At 45.9% G+C, this 17,772-nt stretch overlaps 1 pseudogene; it reads right to left on the reverse strand.

Moving 5' to 3' along the window:
• Positions 1-9,002: 9,002 nt before the first annotated feature.
• LOC105448286 overlaps positions 9,003-17,772 on the reverse strand; it is a 275,446-nt pseudogene continuing 266,676 nt past the window's right edge.

Consider the following 17,772-nt stretch of genomic DNA (forward strand, 5'->3'; position numbering starts at 1 on the left):
AATAATAACGTTATTTCGATCAGTCTCTCTCTCGTAGCGGAACGTGTGTAGGAAGCTCGCGTTTCGTGGACGCATCGATTTTTTATGTACATTCGTAAAGCCTCGCTTCCGCACTCGGCCCTGCCACATTCGCGGGGCTGGCACATGCATCTCTCTATGTATATATACCTTACCCGTTTCCGACTTGTCTCTTTTTTTTTTTATTTTTCTTAATCACTTCACCCGTCCCCGCGTCATGACGCACGCGCGCTCACTTATGTCCTAAGATTGATTATTTTAGTTTACCTCGCCGTACCCAGAAACGTCACATATAATCACTGCAAATGCAATATTTCGCAATAAGAGTCTTTGTCCTTTCAACTATATAGCCACCGGTGCGTGGCGCGTCTCGGCTCAGTGGCATCACCTCACGACGTATCTGGCGAGAAGGGCGCCGAGGAAAACGTGGAGGAGAGACACTGGCATCCGTAGCGGCGCCCACGTGGTCCCCGACGAAACGTCGCCGCATTGGGCTGGAACACGCAATCGGGATATTTCCCTTAATAAAACATAAGAATAAGACATGTAAACAAGGGAGTAAGATACGGAGAGAAGAGACAGAAATCTGAAACACCCGAATTCGTTGGATCAATAATGTATAACTTCGTCAAGTTAAGAAAACTCGGTAAACAAGATATTTTCAAATCTCTCAATTTCACCTCTGTAAACCTAATACCCTCACCATTAAAAAAAAAATTCGATTACAATTCGTTCTGGAGTCGCGAATTTATTGCTCCGACTCATCCGTACGAAATTGATATTAAAAAAATGAGGATGCAGACTTCATGTCACGCTAGCACTCCTATTTCTGAAAATCACATACATACTACTGTAAAGAAAAAAAAAAAGATAGAGTAAATACTGGTATCACAAAAGTCTCAATTTCGTGAAATTAGGAAAACTTTTCTTACCGAGCGAGTGCCACGCCGCGAAATCACGCAGTATTATTTAATAATTATAATTGATGAAAGAGAAAAATGCGACGAAGTTATACCGCGGTTAAACAATCTCACGGAGAGCGAAACTCCGAGCGAGTGGAGTCGTGTGTCGCGTCCGGAATTAACAATGCTCACCGTACGACGTGAGGTTCACCTGCCACGAGACTGGATAGCGATGAGAGGCCCTCGGACAGGAAGCGAGATGGCCCGTCACCGAGAGTTCACGACTTCCTGTCGTCGCGGCGGACGCGCTGTAAACGAGGCAGTAACGCCCGACGTCGGTGCTAGCCACCAAGTAAGCGGTGTCGTTCTCCACCCAAGTTCCGTGGCATAAGTATTCTGAAAACGAGAGACGGGCATCGGCTGTGTGAGCAGAGCGAGATAAAGATGAACAAAAAAAAAGAAAGAAGATGGGGGGGGAAAGAAATGGCAGCGTGTTGTTCCGCGAGTTATTCTCCGCGCGCTACAGATCTCGCGCTAAAAAGCGCCGCTTGCAAAGTCGCATTAAACTTCTCGATTTCTTAAAGTACTGCGAAGGCAGAGGCGAGATTATGGACGCGCCGTAACTTTGCGCCCACAGTATATAGGAAAAGTTTTTTTTAAGACCGTTTAAAGGACCGACGACAATAACATGCTAAGCCACACGGAGCAAATTTGACGGGGCAGATGGAAAAAGGCCATAACTCGTTAATGAGACTTGGCATTATCTTCGTCGCCACCCAAGTTTGTTCCTCGGCTCTAAAAAGGGCATCTTTTTTGTACTGTGGATATTAAAGGAAAAAAATAGTTCGTGTACCGCGAGAAATTTTCTAAGCCGTTGCCCGATGTTACCTCTGGAAATTATAGCAGAGCACTATAAAAGGTGTATGAAGTGAAATTATTAAACCGCGTCAGTCACGAGTTATTTAGTTATATATTAATACCCTGTTTCAAATTATTAATTATGAAAAAATGAATCGTTTCGTCAGGAAATGTTACACGCGTTGGATTTATCGCTCGTAAATTTTCATAATTTCGCTTCCTCGTGAACGAGATGGCCGTAATCCCTCAACCATTCAATTAACGTGACCAACGAAGGGCGGGCGAAAAAAAAATGCGATTCGATCGCCCCGGGGAAGCTACTTTTATGTCATCATTTTTACGGCACTTGCTCCTCTCCGCCTTTCCGGCCGTAACAATGCGCGCGAGAACGGAAGAGGAATAAACGAGGACCGTAAATCCTTCCGACACATCGATATCAGTGACGTTTCGAGCGACGATACCCGATCGTACTTGCGAGATAGTAAGATGAGAATTTACTGCGGTCGCTCGACAGCTCGTGACTTCGCGTAAAGAGGAAACGCGAAACCGCGTCGTGTTCAACGGCGAGCGGGGAGGGACGGGAGGGGAGGTGGCATGTATCAACGGTAAAAACTAAACGCGTTAAGCGCGACATTGATGTATCAGAATAAATGTAGAATTTGTTTTTACCTGTTGTTCACCTGGACACGCGAATATGACGGTCCGCTGGAACAATTATCGATCATCGTACCACGCCTATTTGATAAAACGATCCGATAGCATTAAAGCGATCGGGTAATTTTATTCCCCGATATCTGGCAAAACGGTTCATCTTACTTTGTGTGCCGTAAACCTCTCCGGGAAAACGCGCCGGATTCGGGAAAACGCGAACGTACGCGGATTCTAAAAGTGAATCGTCGTCATGCGGTAACGATATAAAGTTCCCAACGCGGCTCTAATTTCGTCGGCGGAGATTCCGAGATTGGAGGGTGCATAATTAGTCGAGAAAGTCCGCGGAATTAGAACACGTGTTCCCGCTCGTTCTCGCTGCTTGCCGAACGAATCCTGATTCCGACGCGAGGTGGAGGGGAGGCAGGTGGTACAACGCGATTAACGATCGCGCTCGAGGAGTCGAGATATCCGGACGTCGGTTCTAAGCCGACCGCGAACCGGGCGCGCGCGAACCGAGAGCTGTTTATACGAAGTCTTAATGGCCATTCCGCCTTCTCATCGCCGTTGTCCTCGTCCTCATCGCCGCTGGTATCTGTGTCTCAGAATACAATCCCATGTCGACTGCCGCGAGGCACGGGTCTCGAGTGCCTAAATCCTCGGTTGTGTCAACATGTCCCGGTAACTCGCGCCGCTAAAATAATTCCCGGCTACGAAACGCCACTCTCTCTCTCTCGCGCTCTGCCTCTCTCTCTCTCTCTCTCTCTTCGCACCTCGCGCACCGAGCTTTGTAACATATCAACGTTCTCGCGGATTACAGAGAGACACACCATCGACTTCGCACGCGCTGCGCATCCGTATCGTTTGCTTCACGAGGGATTTAATCCACCTTCTATCTTTCCGGCGATCCAGCTAATCTGGAAATCGTCCCTGAATTATTTTGGGATCACTTTGCTATTATTGTTATCGTTGTTGTCGCGCCGAGAACGCAGCTTACACTGACGTTGATGTATATAGAGACGCTGAGCTGGTTGAAATATAGAACGTTCCTGGAACGATTTAAAAAAAAATGATTTGTTCCATTTCTAGCTTCTCACAGAGTAACTCATAAGTGCCACAAACACAATAAAAAATATTTCGATCAAATACACACGTCGGAAGGCACCTTTATGCTCGATAAACTACTCTCTTGGTCACTTAAAAAATTCTAGCTACGCCAAAAATGATTCAGCTCATTTCTACTTTTGCGCAAAGTAACTCCTAAGTGCCAGACACAGAATAAAAAAATGTTCCGAATACACGCGTCGGAAGGCACTTTTATGCTCGATAAACCACTCTCTCGATCACTTAAGAAATTCTAGCTACGCCAAATTTAATTTTGCCCATTTCTACTTTTGCGGAATGTGCCAGACATAAAGTAAAAAATATTCCGAACGGCGTAGCTAGAATTTTTTAAGTGACCGAGAAGATGGTTAATCGAAGCATAAGGGTGCCTTCCAACGCGTGTATTTGATCAAAATATGTTGTATTGTATTTGTGGCAATTATGTTACTCTGCAGTGCAAAGCTAGAAATGGAACAAATTATTTAAAAAAAACGCTTCGGAAACGTTTCAAACTTCAATCAGCTGAGATGCTGAAATAGGAGAAACTCGATACAATAGTTATTTTGATAGATTGCGTACGAATATGTAAATGCATCTATTCCATCGAAATTAATAAATCTACCGTAATAATAACGCTTCATATATATATAATATATATATTATCAGTTGAATTAGTCTGATTATAGATGTAACAGCAGAGAAAAGTTCTGGCCCCCACGCCGGTAACTTGCAGCCGATCCGAGTGACCGCGAGCGTGAAAATCAGACGGCCATAGTCGAGAGAAGGCTGGGTAGAAGCGCGACGGAAGGACAGGGACGATGCGGCGCGCGACGTGTCAATTTTTATGTATGGAGTCAAACGAAGTGCACAAAGTTAGCGCGGCCGTAAGCAAGCGCTATACCCCGGCAACCGTGACGCCCGCTGCCTTTCCGCAAACTAACTATCACCACTTGTGATAACTTTGCGCGAACTAGGATGGGACGAGACGAGAGAGGGAGGTGCGGGTAATCCGATAAGATGTTCCGGGCGGACGTGCTCCAACCCGTGTCGAGTCTCTTCCTCCCCTCCCCCCCCCTCTCTTTCTCTCTTTGAACATCCTCGCGCCGAACATTCTGCTGAACCACGAAGCTTTCCGCGAATACGTCGAAGACAACGGCGTCTTGCCTCGAGTTTTTTGAACACCGTTCGCATTGTCCCCGTAAGCTCCTTCCCTTTAAAAATCCGTTATAGTTTATAGAACCGCGGATAAGAGAAGCCAGGAAGATTCAAAGATGACGATAACAGCTGACGACTACGTCTGTTAACCATGCCGACCCACGTCACACGTCGAGGATCCGTCAAAGTTTGCGAGAGTGCGCTTTCAAAGCGCTCGTCGTCTGTCGTGGATGAAATCTTCTCTCGTCGCGCGCTTATCGGACATCTCTTTGGTTAACTTCCTTCAGTTAAGTGAAATCGCGACGGGAACAAAAAGAAAATCCCCCGTAGCGCATAAATTCTATCGTACTGCTAAATAAGTCGCTGAAAGTCGCGGCTAAACTTATATCTGATACAGCCAAATCAATTCACGACGAGAGATAATGAATTAATTCGAAAAAAGAATATTTCTAACTATTTCTCCAACTATTTATTGTTCAAATACACACAGAATTATTATTTCATATATTGTAAGATCAAGAATTGAGGATCGCCGAGCTTCCTCCTTCCTGGTGCGAACAACGAAATCGTATAAATAATAAAACTTTATTCCTCGTTGCATTTTATGATGCACCATCGTGCCCAGATACTGGGAACTATTCCAAAACTATAATAACGCGTTCGCGCGAAGCAGTAACATACGGCAGATGGGATAATCCTTACCGGATAGCGCCTCGTCGCTGCAAGACGTGGCGAACTCCATGCGATCGGGTGTCCTGCAACCGATGTCCAATCTACGTACACTACCGTGGTGGCACTGGCTCGGGAACGCTGTCGAGGGCACTCTCACGTCGTGCACCTCCGCTGCGTTAGCGACGCTCTGCTCGCCGTCGACGGCCAATACGCTTTCGACGCTGTCGGCGTTCGGTGGCCGAAACAACGACACGATCTCGTAGCGACCGAGATTGGGGCATTGCCTGGTCATCGGGTCGGACGCTGAAAACGCGTAAAGATCACTCAATTACGTGTGCCTCCATTACTTTAGATCAGATCATAATTTTAGTCCGTAGACAATTCCGACCGGCACGATTGGCTTTTAGCAATTTCGATAATAATTGATCCAATAACGCAAATAAACAGATCGACGAGATATAAATAGACCGTTCGTATAAATTTTCTCGTGTGTAAAGAGCAGCCATTAACTTTTACACGATCTCTCCCCCCTGGATGACGAGCGACAGAGGATCGCTGCTTACATTGCGGTGTAACTTTTAGCCGAGCAATTTGATATGCGATCGACACGCAGTCGACGCGTTCCGCACGCTAAGGTGAAACCGCGTTCTACTTTGTTCCTATAGGAAATTAGCGCAACACGATCCACGTCAAAGTGAGAGCCCGCTGTTTATTGTGCTCAACGTCAAAACGTTGAGTCTCCCGGGGCGATCCGTTCAAGAAATTCGACGCGAAGGATTTCTGCTTTTATGTATGAGACCTTTTTTTACCGCTGTTTTATATTTGCTACATCAGTCACTGCCTCGGCCAGGACTAAAAGCCTCGAGAACGAACTGCCTGCTTACTTTACACCAAGCTTTTCCGACCGCCGACAAGTTTTACGGTCGAGTGATAAAGATAGAAGCATAACAGCATTTTAGAAAGTGTCACCTTATTCAAGTTTATCTATAAGTAATTACATAATTAATACAATATTAACCGTATAATGTCTGTTAAAGAGTCCACTTGAATTTAGAAACTTCACACTGACGTCGTTAAAATTACGAAAACAAACTAAAATTAAGATACGAGATATCCTGCATGCACAGTAAAGATATATCTGTTTAAAATACATCTTGAAGTTAACGGACAGATACGACGGATACATGAAAATTAATGTTCCTGAAGCGATGGATGAGGATGGACGTTAATATCCGTGGTCTTGTTATATATACTGAAAAAGATTGGGGGATGTTACTTTCTCACAGCTTTTCAGTCGAGCCACCCTCGGTGGTAGCGCGCGCGATATAACCGGGGAGTGTGTCGCGAGACACACAAAAGGGAAGACGAGTGCGAATGTCGGCGCGATAAATTCCGCACCGGCGGCGCGGCGGAACGGCATACCGCTCTCCGTCAACGTTGCCGGAATCGGCTAAGGAGAAACTGAAAGGCGAGCCGACTCTACGAGGAGAGACTTTACGACGGATCCGCCATATGATCCTTTATGCGCTCATAAACCCGCGCATCGCGAATTGATTGTTAAACTCCGCCATTCGCGAACTTCTCGCCGTACTACGGCGCGCCCGCGCGCTCCTCTCTCTCTCTCTCTCTCTCTCTCTCTCTCTATCGCACAAATACATAGGTACTTTCCATCACCGGGTACATAGTACAGCTTCCCTCTCTACTACTCCTTTCGAAGTACCTTTCACGTACAGATTCTTGGACAGATTTGGGGTAGATTTATCCTTCGCAATAATGTCGAGGCATCAATCATTCTCGAGACTGCAGCATTGAAGATCTAGGAAATTTCGCGAAACAGCCGCCCCGAGGGCAAAAATAGATAACCAAACTTTATCCCTCGTTTAATTTTAAGTAGACTTTTCACTTTAAAAGACTCTTAGGTCGAGGATTAGTTACAAAAGTATTTAAACTCGAATGTTGGAAAGCTACTGGAACTTTCACCGAGCTTTCGCGCGGGAGAAAAATCGAGTTTGAATCGAGGGACCTGTACAGATGAAGCGAAAATGCGTGAAATTTGGAACACGCTTTGCATATACGTGGACGTCTCTGCTTAGAAACGTACGCGAATCCGTGTGTCAGGACTAGGAGAGAGCCCGGTAAGGTTTCGAGACAAATCACGAGCTTGCACACGAGTGTGTGCGTGCGTGCGTGCGTGCGTGTGTGTGTGCATTTGAGTGAATCGTCCGCCGAGATCCGTCGTATATCCCGTACGTCGCCGGACTCAACGGATCGATGTCGGCAATTGGCTTTAGAAGCTAAACAGAGCGCTCTTTCGTTAGACCGCGAATCACGTTTTATTCCGGAAACTCCGGAAGTGGAGTATATGGGGCGCGCCTGCTGGCGAGTCAGCAGAGAGCTCGCTCCGGCGAGCCGCGATAAACACGCGCTTGCAAAAGAGTGCAATGCGATATATTTGCATCGATAGAGTACAATTCTCCAGATGAATCCAGCACGAAATAAATTACGTCGCGGTACAAGATTAATACTTTATGCGAGCTGCAGCTGTTTAAAGTAGCGGCGGAACGTTCGTGAACGTCTCGTGCGAGACGTTGGGTGCGAAACGTATATCGAGTTCTCATTCCGTTTTACACACGGATCTCTCTCTCTCTCTCTCTCTCTCTCTCTCTCTCTCTCTTCGACTCCTGTCAGAGTAACTCGATAAGATCGAGACAAACCAGGGGACGCGAGCAATGAATCGGAAGAAAAACGGAGGGCTCCTTCAATCGAGGTCGAATTGACACCGAAGCGCCGACGGGAGGGGGGCAGGGGAGGGGGAAGGGCGGACACGAGAGCCCCGGAAATCACCTTCGAGCAAACCTTTCTGATTCCGGTTTCCGGCCGCAACGCGGGCGCGGCCGAATTTCCAATCTACTTAATCTTTGGCTCACGGCGAGAAAGAAATGGGCATACTATTTCACGATCCCGTTACATCGTCGGCGCCCCACGATGTGGTAATGGATCTCCCGCGAATGGCGAAGAAATTTCACGCCCGCGGAGTGCTCGAACACGATATTATCTCTCGCGTACTTTCCACCGCGTACCTTCGTTCGCGTCGAAGCGAAGGCGACGTCGAGAGGCGAATGGAAAATTAAGAAGCCGCAAATATTAATTGAGCGATAATGCAACTGACTTTAAAAGAAGAAGAAGAGAGAGAGGCAGGGAGAGAGAGAGAGAGAGAGAGGAAGGGAGGGGGGGGGGGAAGAGAACCGTGCCCTTTGACAACTTCCAAAAGAAACTGCAAGTTAATTTGCAAGCCGCTTCTCATTGGAATATCGGCAAATTAATTTACCCTCGATTAATTACCGGTTGTAATGCCGACAAAGCAAAAATGCCGGGATGCATTAACGCGGCCTGGTCCCAGCCGCGCTTAACTGCGTTAATTGAAATTGCAGTAACAAACATATAACACGATCCGTCAACGTGAGCACTGTTAAGCGTAATCAAATTTTGCGTATATTACATTTCGCCGGGCTCGGCGAAAGTTGACACCCCGCATTAAAGCCCAATTAGTTACTTTACTGCTGCGACGTGATATTGCGACGACAATGCGTAATTCGATTAGGAGATCAGAATTTACTTACTGATGAACGTCGTGTACGGCATCGTGTGCGAGTTGAACGTGCTCGAGTTGCATATGTCGTCGGGCTGCTGGCCCCATTCCGACAGTTGCATCTCTATTACGTGCTCGTCCCTCTTGTGGAACATGACGCATACGTATCCGTTCTTGCTGAAAAGGAAGACGTTACAAAAGTCGTTAGATGTCGAAAGAATTGAGAGGGGCATCGCGAAGGTTGAACTTTTAACACTGGGGGGGGGGGGGAGAGTTGTTTTAAACTTAGATGTACCGTGACGAGGTAGACTTCTCGCCGAGACTATTTTAACTTGTTCGAGGTCGTTCGAGGATTATAAGAAAGAGATCGCGGAAGGTGACGGCGGGAAGGATGTTCTCATTGTGAATAACGCCGTTTAAGTCCCACCCTCCTTATATAGGCTGTAAAAATAAGACGCCTCCCGGCGCGGACGAATAAAAATTTGGATCTGAAAGGATTAGGCGCACGGGATACGCTTTAATAGTCGGCCCAGTGGCCCGTTAAAGGCTGATCTCGAGAAGATGGGGAGTACGCGTGCCCTTTTCTGCCCACGGTGCAGGCGGCGGCGGCGGCGGCTAGGGCGGAAAAAAAGGGAGAGCACCCTAAATCTCCCGCAGGATTAAGATTTTATTTTATCAGGACCTTTCTTAACGGCCGAACGTTAAGTTTAACGCAATTCTTTTACGGCCGCCCGCCTTTACGGCGGAATCTGAAAACTCGACTGCTCCACGCGCGCCTATATGTATACGTACAATGTACTATATATAACGCCGCGTATAAGTTCATATCTGTATACAGCCCCGGCGATATACGTTTACATTGTAACCCCGTGGAGCACCGTCCCGTCGTAAGCCGTTGCGCGCGAACCGGAAACGACGATCTCGACATATATTTGTCTTACGAGTTCCCCGCCCGTGAAGAGGGATATAAAGTTTATATTACTTCTCGATGGCTCGCCTCTCGCGAAACTAGTTTCCGCGATCGCGTCCGGGGATTTCGCGGGCGGCATTACGGACGAATTTTTTGCTGGATTCAATTTAATTGCGCTTGTTCTGGCGCCTGTCGAGGGGCCGCGGGGCGACAGCAAGAAAGAGAACTGAACCCGTCCGTTCACGCGGTGGACTATATATATATATATATATATATATATGAGCTCGCGCAAGAGAAGGGAAATTATCGCTTAATCATATTAAAGAGAAATACGATAGCTCTCGGACACTTCGCATACAATGAGCACCGATCCGCGTTTCTGCTTTAGGCAAGCTATTCTGAAAACTCGAACGAATTCATAAGTCACAACGGGGCTTATAATAGTCGGGCTTAATGTGGTTGCGACTTTTATGAACCGTATCGTTTCGACTAATTTGTCATAAATATCGGATATATATAACCGTAAAGTTTAAAAGAGATTTTTATTCGCGATACTTCTGCATTATCATGTCGACAATTTTATTCTCATTAAAATCCGATAAACACCGATCCGCGTTTCTGCTTCGGACGAGCTATTCTGAAAACTCGAACAAATTCGTAAGTCACGACGCAGCTTTTGATAGTCGGGCTTAACACGTGGCTGCGGCTTTTACGAACCGTATCGTTTCGACTAACGTGTCATAAATATCGGATATACATATAACCGTAAAGTTTAAATGAGATTTTCATTCGCGACACTTCTGTATTGTCATGTCAAAATTTTATTCTCATTGAAAATTATTCCAAATATAGTTGTGCGGTGGTTAAATCTATTCTTGGGTGATCATCGAAATAACAATTGCGCATTTTTTAAAATGAAAGTACTATATAGTCAGCGCTAATCTGTACCGAAGTCGATCCCCCACAGAAACCGGGTCAGAGTGTTGAAAGTTTCAAGTCGCTATTTCAGCGTCGATGTGGAAAAATAGGCAAATTGCACAAGGCATGGCACAAGGAAAATTACGATCCACCTTAAATATTCAGCCGGTGCTTTTAGACCGTCGACCGTTACGTTATTTCTCCCGGCGGAAAGTATGTGCTCGCGACGTCAAAATTTCATTATTCGCCGCGGACTATGATTTGCGGGCGTAAGGGGGGACTCCCCGAGAGTGGTCTTTTTACGGAAAAATATCCCGTAGCCGGGGCTGTAGCGCGCATTCGGGCGTATAAAAGCATTGTAATAAAACGTGACGAACGTCAGGGGTTGGCTTCGTGGAAACCGACACTCGTCTGCGATATGATTGATCGATGTCAGTTTTCCGGGCCGAATCACGATACGATACGATCCGCCGACCGCGCCGGCCGCCCTCGCACGGTATCCGTACCGCGTACGTGTGGTAAAAACATACATGTGTGGAAGACGGAGCGTTAAACAGCATGCGTGGCGTGTGGCTCTGGGAGGGCGTAAAGTGAAAGCCGTCGCGAGCGTGGGAAATCAGCGATTAGAATAGCGAAGATGGGAGTGAGAGAAAAAATATAAAATGTAGGTAGATAAAAGAGAATGGGTAACAGAAAGATTACTTAACGCGGAGAAAGCTAAAGCAAAAGATAGAGACGGAAACTAAGAGCACATTTCCTACCGTTATCTCCACTCGGCGAGAGCCATTTTAAAATATCAGGATAATGGGGTGGAGAGGAAAAAGAAAAGATTCGTGTAAATGGCATTTAAATTTCAATGCGCGAGAGAAAGCATGATTCGCGAAACGTGTTTGTCTCGCCAAAACATACCTATATTACAGCGCTATAAAATTGTTTTGCGGAAAAGGGATAAAATGATCTATATATATATATATGTATATATATCACATGCAGAATGTGCGATAGGCGAAAATACTACAATATCTTGACCAAATATCGACAGTTAACGATACTCGATCACTATGCAATCGAATAAGTAAAAAATCGTTTTCAACCTGACCGATGGTGATCGTATGTCAACGTATTCGAGATGCGCGCCGGGCGGTGACCGAATGCGTTCGAAAATATTTGCCGAAGGATATATAGACGTAACCGTTAAAAAGCGTAGATCTGTCTCGTTGCAGCTGTTACTCCTCCTCTCCCCGAATTAAAACGAAATGTAAAATACTGTGGTCAATTCGCATCGCGAATACCCGAGAGCAAAATTTCGCGATTATTTGACGAAGGCGTGGAGTAAACAGTCGCCGTAATACCGTCTTCGACGAGCGATGAGGCAATCGAGGACGTCGCACTGATTATGAATAAAATACATATAACGGCAAAAGTTTCGAAATTGTCCATCGCGCCACGAAAAGAGGGGGAATTCCTGCGGAAAGTTCACGCATACAATAGCACGTAATGCAATATGCATCGCGACGTTGTCCTCCGCTGTGACTTGAGAATCTGAGGCGGTAATAAAAATATCCGCATTATTGCGCCGCACTTAAGAGAGCAAAGTAATTCTACTTCCGCGCGGCTTTAGCGGGAAGTTTGCGTTCGAGAAAAACTGTTGACGCAAATTCTTATCCATCCATGTGTCTGCGTTAATTATAAAATTGATATAGCGTCGTTATAACGTATACAACAGCGTATCGGTAATCGTTCCACGATGAGGTTGGATGTATCGATATTCCCCTCGGTAGAAATTTTCTATTTTAGATCGCGCACGAGGTTCGCAAGAGGTGTATTTTCGGAAATTCTCGACGGGGTAGCGCCGTACCTCGGCAAGCCCGATGCGATAATGCATCGACGGCGGCGCGATAACGTAAAGAGCGGCAACTTAATTAATTAACTTGTGCAGCGCGCAGCCGTTTACATTCGGTTTCTGGCGTGCATCCGGAAACGCCCGACCGCCGTTATCGTTCCCCAGCGTGCAGCGGCGGCGGCGACTTCTTACGGAGATCGTGTGCATGTTACGTTTCTCTTTCACCCAGCCCGCATCCCCCTCCCCCTACTGCATGCGCTCCCTTTCCCGCTCGCGCACGACGCGCAACGACCGTATTCCCTGTTTTCCTTCCCGGGAAGTTCTTTCGCAGTTCATTGATGATTAACCGTATAACGTTGATACCTTAATTAAAATTTCCCCTAATTTAGCGATACGTAATCCGAGGATATTGGTACCGCACGTAAGTCGTTAATTAAATGCAAATAACAGTTACATTTGGATGTTTATTCTTAAGAAACGTACGTCATCAGTACATCACCGTCAAAAATATTATTAATCACGTAATTGTGAACAATATATGCAACGTACGCCCGGTCGATCGGCCTGCCGTGTAATCACCGTCCAGCGCACATAATCACGTTTGTTCGTTCGTTCGTTCGTTGTCGATTAAAAATACGTCGCGCCGACGCCGCGATGTTTATCCGCAACAAAATATTCCTTTGACATATGACCCATTGCAGCATCGACGGCGATATATGACGGCTCGGGTGACGTTGATTTAAAACTTTTCCGTGCTCGACGTGTCAATGGCCGGCAGCGGCGGCGGCGGTGGCGGCGGTATAGCGACGCGGCGCACCACCACCGGCCATTACCACCGTCTCCACTTACTACAGTGTCCCAAATCGAGGCGGACATTTTTCATAGTCGACTTTTCAATCTAATTTATATTTGCTCGTCAGGCCATTCACTCGGCCGTGCCGCGCGCTCATCCGAGCAATTTCACGCTCGCCTTTCCCGGCGGAAAGAAAGCACCTCCCTCTTATTTCTCCCCCCCCCCGTCCCTTTCTCCTCTTCCTCGTCTCGTCGCCCAAGACGATTCCGCGGATCCGGGATGTAGGTCGTTCTCGTCAGCGGCGTTTCAAAGATCGAGCGGTCGGGCAGGCGATATCTGGGGTCGATTCCGCGTAGTGGAGGTATATACTTTTGACCACCGCAAGGGATCCACCTATGGAACAGAGCGACGAGAATGGTACCGGCCGTTACGCGGTCCCTCCTCGACCTTTCTCTTTCTCCATCTCCTCTTCTTCTTCCGCTTTTTCTCCATTCACTTCTTCTTCGATTTCATTCCGTCCGCTGAGTACCGCCGTGATGAAAGCGCATCAGCGTCGCGGGCGCGTTCTCTCGAGCGTGCGGAAAGCGATATCGCGTGTCTTACCCTGTAGAAACCCCCGCCGGCACAATACCGCGGTGTCGAAAATTCAAGGAAATGCAGCTGTTCCGCCATCGCGGATGCGGTTGTTATTCTTTTACGAAGCTAATCATCTCTCTCTCTCTCTCTCTCTCTCTCTCTCTCTCTCTCCCTCTCTTTCCGCGCTTGAAGATGGAGGTTAAAAGGGGATCCTTGGGGTTTGTAGAAATTAAACGCGGCAGTAAAAACATTTCCGCGTCGTCGCGCGCGCGCATCGTTCCCTTTTATATTTTAACTGGCAGTAAAAACATTTCCGCTCCATTTTCGATTTTTGCGAAACAATTTATAGTGCGCGTGTACGTACTAAAAACGAATTTGTAAAATAGTTTTCACTTAACAAAAATACGCACGTCGGCCAAATACGAATAAGGAAACTGTTCCAACAGTTTCCACCACGGCGGTGTGTAGCCGTTGTTTCAACAAACGGCCACTTGAATAATACAGTTTCACCGTGTGTCGAGAACAGTAAAATGCAAGTGGGATATCGCGGCACTGTATTCCGACGCGAAGGAGTATCTTGATGTCGTTTTCAGATGAAAATGTTGCGTGTACACGTAACGCGGAGTATTGACGAAGCTTCATACCCGTGACAGAATAGTCACGTAGCTATTTATTGGAAAATGCATAAGCCGAAAGCGTTATATCTGTACAGAATATTTTGGAATTCCTGTGACTTTTTGACTTAATATCGTATACAGTAGCGCACGCGCACACACACACACACACACACACACACACACGCGCGCGCGCGCGCGCGCGCACACATGCATATATATGCATATCACACACATCACTTTAAACGTATCTATTAATGTGAAGTATATGTCACGGGAATTGAATAAAAAAATGGATACAATCCGGCAGATATTTTTTTTCCTATCATTTCGATTCAATCACAGCATATATGTATTTATAGTATATGTTACAAGAGTATGGGCATTGAATCATTTTGTAATCTCACTGGAAATGGACAGAGCCTCAAAGCTATTTTGCAATCATGCGAGCTATATGCCCTATGACGTTGAATATTGCGGATTTATACGCCGCAGGTGTGTGTTTGCAATAGACAATCTGTTTAGTTGTAAATTAAGATTGGCGTTTGCACCGGATATTTCGGCTATTTGCAGAATAGACGTGACCCACTTGCCGGATAACACGGCAGACGGAAACCTAATTTTAACCGTATGAAAATAGTACCTGATTTACCGCGGGATGATATTCGGGACGGGTGCGGGATACGCGCGCGCGTTCGAGGACGTTTCCAACGGGAAATTATTTTATTTACCCGTTATGCCCTCTTATTGCGCGCACCAACGTCGTCCAATCTTCGGACGACGTAATACTCGCGATTTTCAACAAAGTAATTTCTGCGGGACCACGTTACCGGGCCCGGCGTGTATGTGTGTGTGTTCCGCCAGTTTGTTTGCGGCCGCTATTCCTTCGAATGTCCTCGTTTGCTCTCCCGAGCCATTCCTCCCGCGCGCTCGGCGGGAGATTTATTTTACTACTTACAATTAGTTTCAGCCGCCACTTCGTATACTCAGAGACGCAGTGCGACGTGTGTGCGCGGGTCAGCGCGAAGAATACCGCGCAGTTTACCGTGATTTAACTACTCGACCGTATTTCAGACTCCCCGCATGCGGGGGGAGGAGGACTTGTCTTAAAAACATGCACCTGCATATTAAGCCAGTCCAACACTTTAACGCGCATCGAGTTTCGCATTCGAGAATAACCATCATATATTTTAAAAACGCGTAAGGGGCAAATAGCTTCATCTTTTAGTATCTCTCTATATTTTATGAATCTTTATATTGTGTGCCTCTCTCTTTCTCTCTTCCCTCTTTTTCTCTCGTGGTTATGCGTAACAACGACAAAAAAATTTATGAATCAAATAAAAGAAGGGATTGATAATCACCGGCAATATGTATATGTGAGTACAGAGCATTTAAGAACCATCGAACTTTTTCTCGACCGCAGACGCCGGAACGCGGAGTGAAGAAAAATAGCGCTTTTAAAGTTCAGAGAGGTCGATAGTTTTTGAATTACAGCCGATTGAAAATTAGAGGCGAGGTGAACTTCGAAAGTGTAAATAGGGAATAAAACCTAGTTCTCAGCGAATTTCAAGGGAACTTTATTTTAACGGCAGTTCAATCTGCGGCTTGATTACCGAGATTTACGAGATTTCCGAAAGTATTTCGGCGCACCCCTCCCCTCCCCCCGTCCAGTTGCAGAATCTTTAATTAACTTAGGGTTGATGTATTCTGCATGAATATATCGAGAAATTGTCAATTATGAGTAACTGGAAATTAAAGGGTTCTGATAAATTAGTCTCCTGAATAGCGAGTAAATAACGAAATCATATTCTTGCAAATTAATGGCACGTAAATTAAAGTGCACTTTAATTTAACGCAATTTAATGGAATACTAAAAATTAGTATGTTTAATTAGCGCTACAAAAAAAAAGTAATATTCAGTCTTTACACTTTTACTTATTTATAATTGAATCAGTTGAAAATGTTTCGTTTTTTCTATCTCTTCAGTTTCCAGTATTAAACGTGAACGATCAAATCAAAATCGATTTCAGAGAGTGACCGAATGAATTCGGTTAGGTATGTCTTTCAGCTTAGTGGAATGCTATCGGCTACAGCTCGATCGTCGATTTGGCAGCGCGTATACACGATAATTTTCCACCGTCTTGTGCGCCGATTCGAGCGCGAAGGTTCTGCACTTCCGGTTGGTAGGACTCCGGTCAACGAGCAATTTTCCGGCCGATTGGTCGGCGAAACGTCGAACTTGCTCCAAGTCGATCTCCGCCGACAGCAAGAGACACTCTTGTTTACTTCATGCCGGGGGGGTTGGAGATTCTCTGCACGCACATCTTCCGCCTCTTAATTTGCGGGAGATTCTCCCTCAAATTAGCTACACGAATATCGTGAATTAACATCAACACGAATCTCTCTATACTATACGCATAAAAAATGGTATCTCAAATTTTTTTTATCACATTTATGTTTTCAAATCATACACTTCTTTTTCGATATGAGTTTAAATTAATTACTACATATAATTGACTTATAATGTAAAGTTCGACTGGTCTTTTAAATATTAAATTGCGTGCAGATGTTAAAGTAAATATACGCACGAACGAGGGATTCAACTCCCCCGTGGCGATCGATTTTATTGTTTACTTCGGGTCAAAGGTAGTCTGGACTCTTGTGTGCGGCTAGTTATCTATCCTCTGCCATCCGCGGGATAGACATCGTTTACCAATTAGTACGTCTGGTAAATTTCCGACTTGATCGCGGCGCCGAGGGTACCTCTCTTGCCGCGCGTTACACCCATTTAATTAAACGAAATCATAAACGCACGATACTAAACAAATGTCGGTGCGAGCGCGCGCTGGGAATATGAGCATGATGAAGTTTGATTATTATTTGTCCGTGCGCGTATAAATTCTAATCAACGTATATCATAGTTATATCAGCGAGAATGTCGAGTAAATTACGGCGGCCGCGCCGCATAACTCGAAGTTCGCATTCGGAAGTTAAAACCGCATTCGACCGTGCATAGTATTCTAATAAATACAGTACAGAGCCCTCGTCCTTTTCCTCTAGAGATGATCGGAATGATTTTCTGCGGTCTGCCGAAGCATTCGAAACACGCGTACGCGTTCATCGAATAGTAACTGAAATATTCTAACGGAGTGAGAGAGAGAGAGAGGGGGGG

Source organism: Wasmannia auropunctata, unplaced genomic scaffold, assembly GCF_000956235.1.
Source record: "Wasmannia auropunctata unplaced genomic scaffold, wasmannia.A_1.0 LD336088.1, whole genome shotgun sequence".
Taxonomy (NCBI): domain Eukaryota; kingdom Metazoa; phylum Arthropoda; class Insecta; order Hymenoptera; family Formicidae; genus Wasmannia; species Wasmannia auropunctata.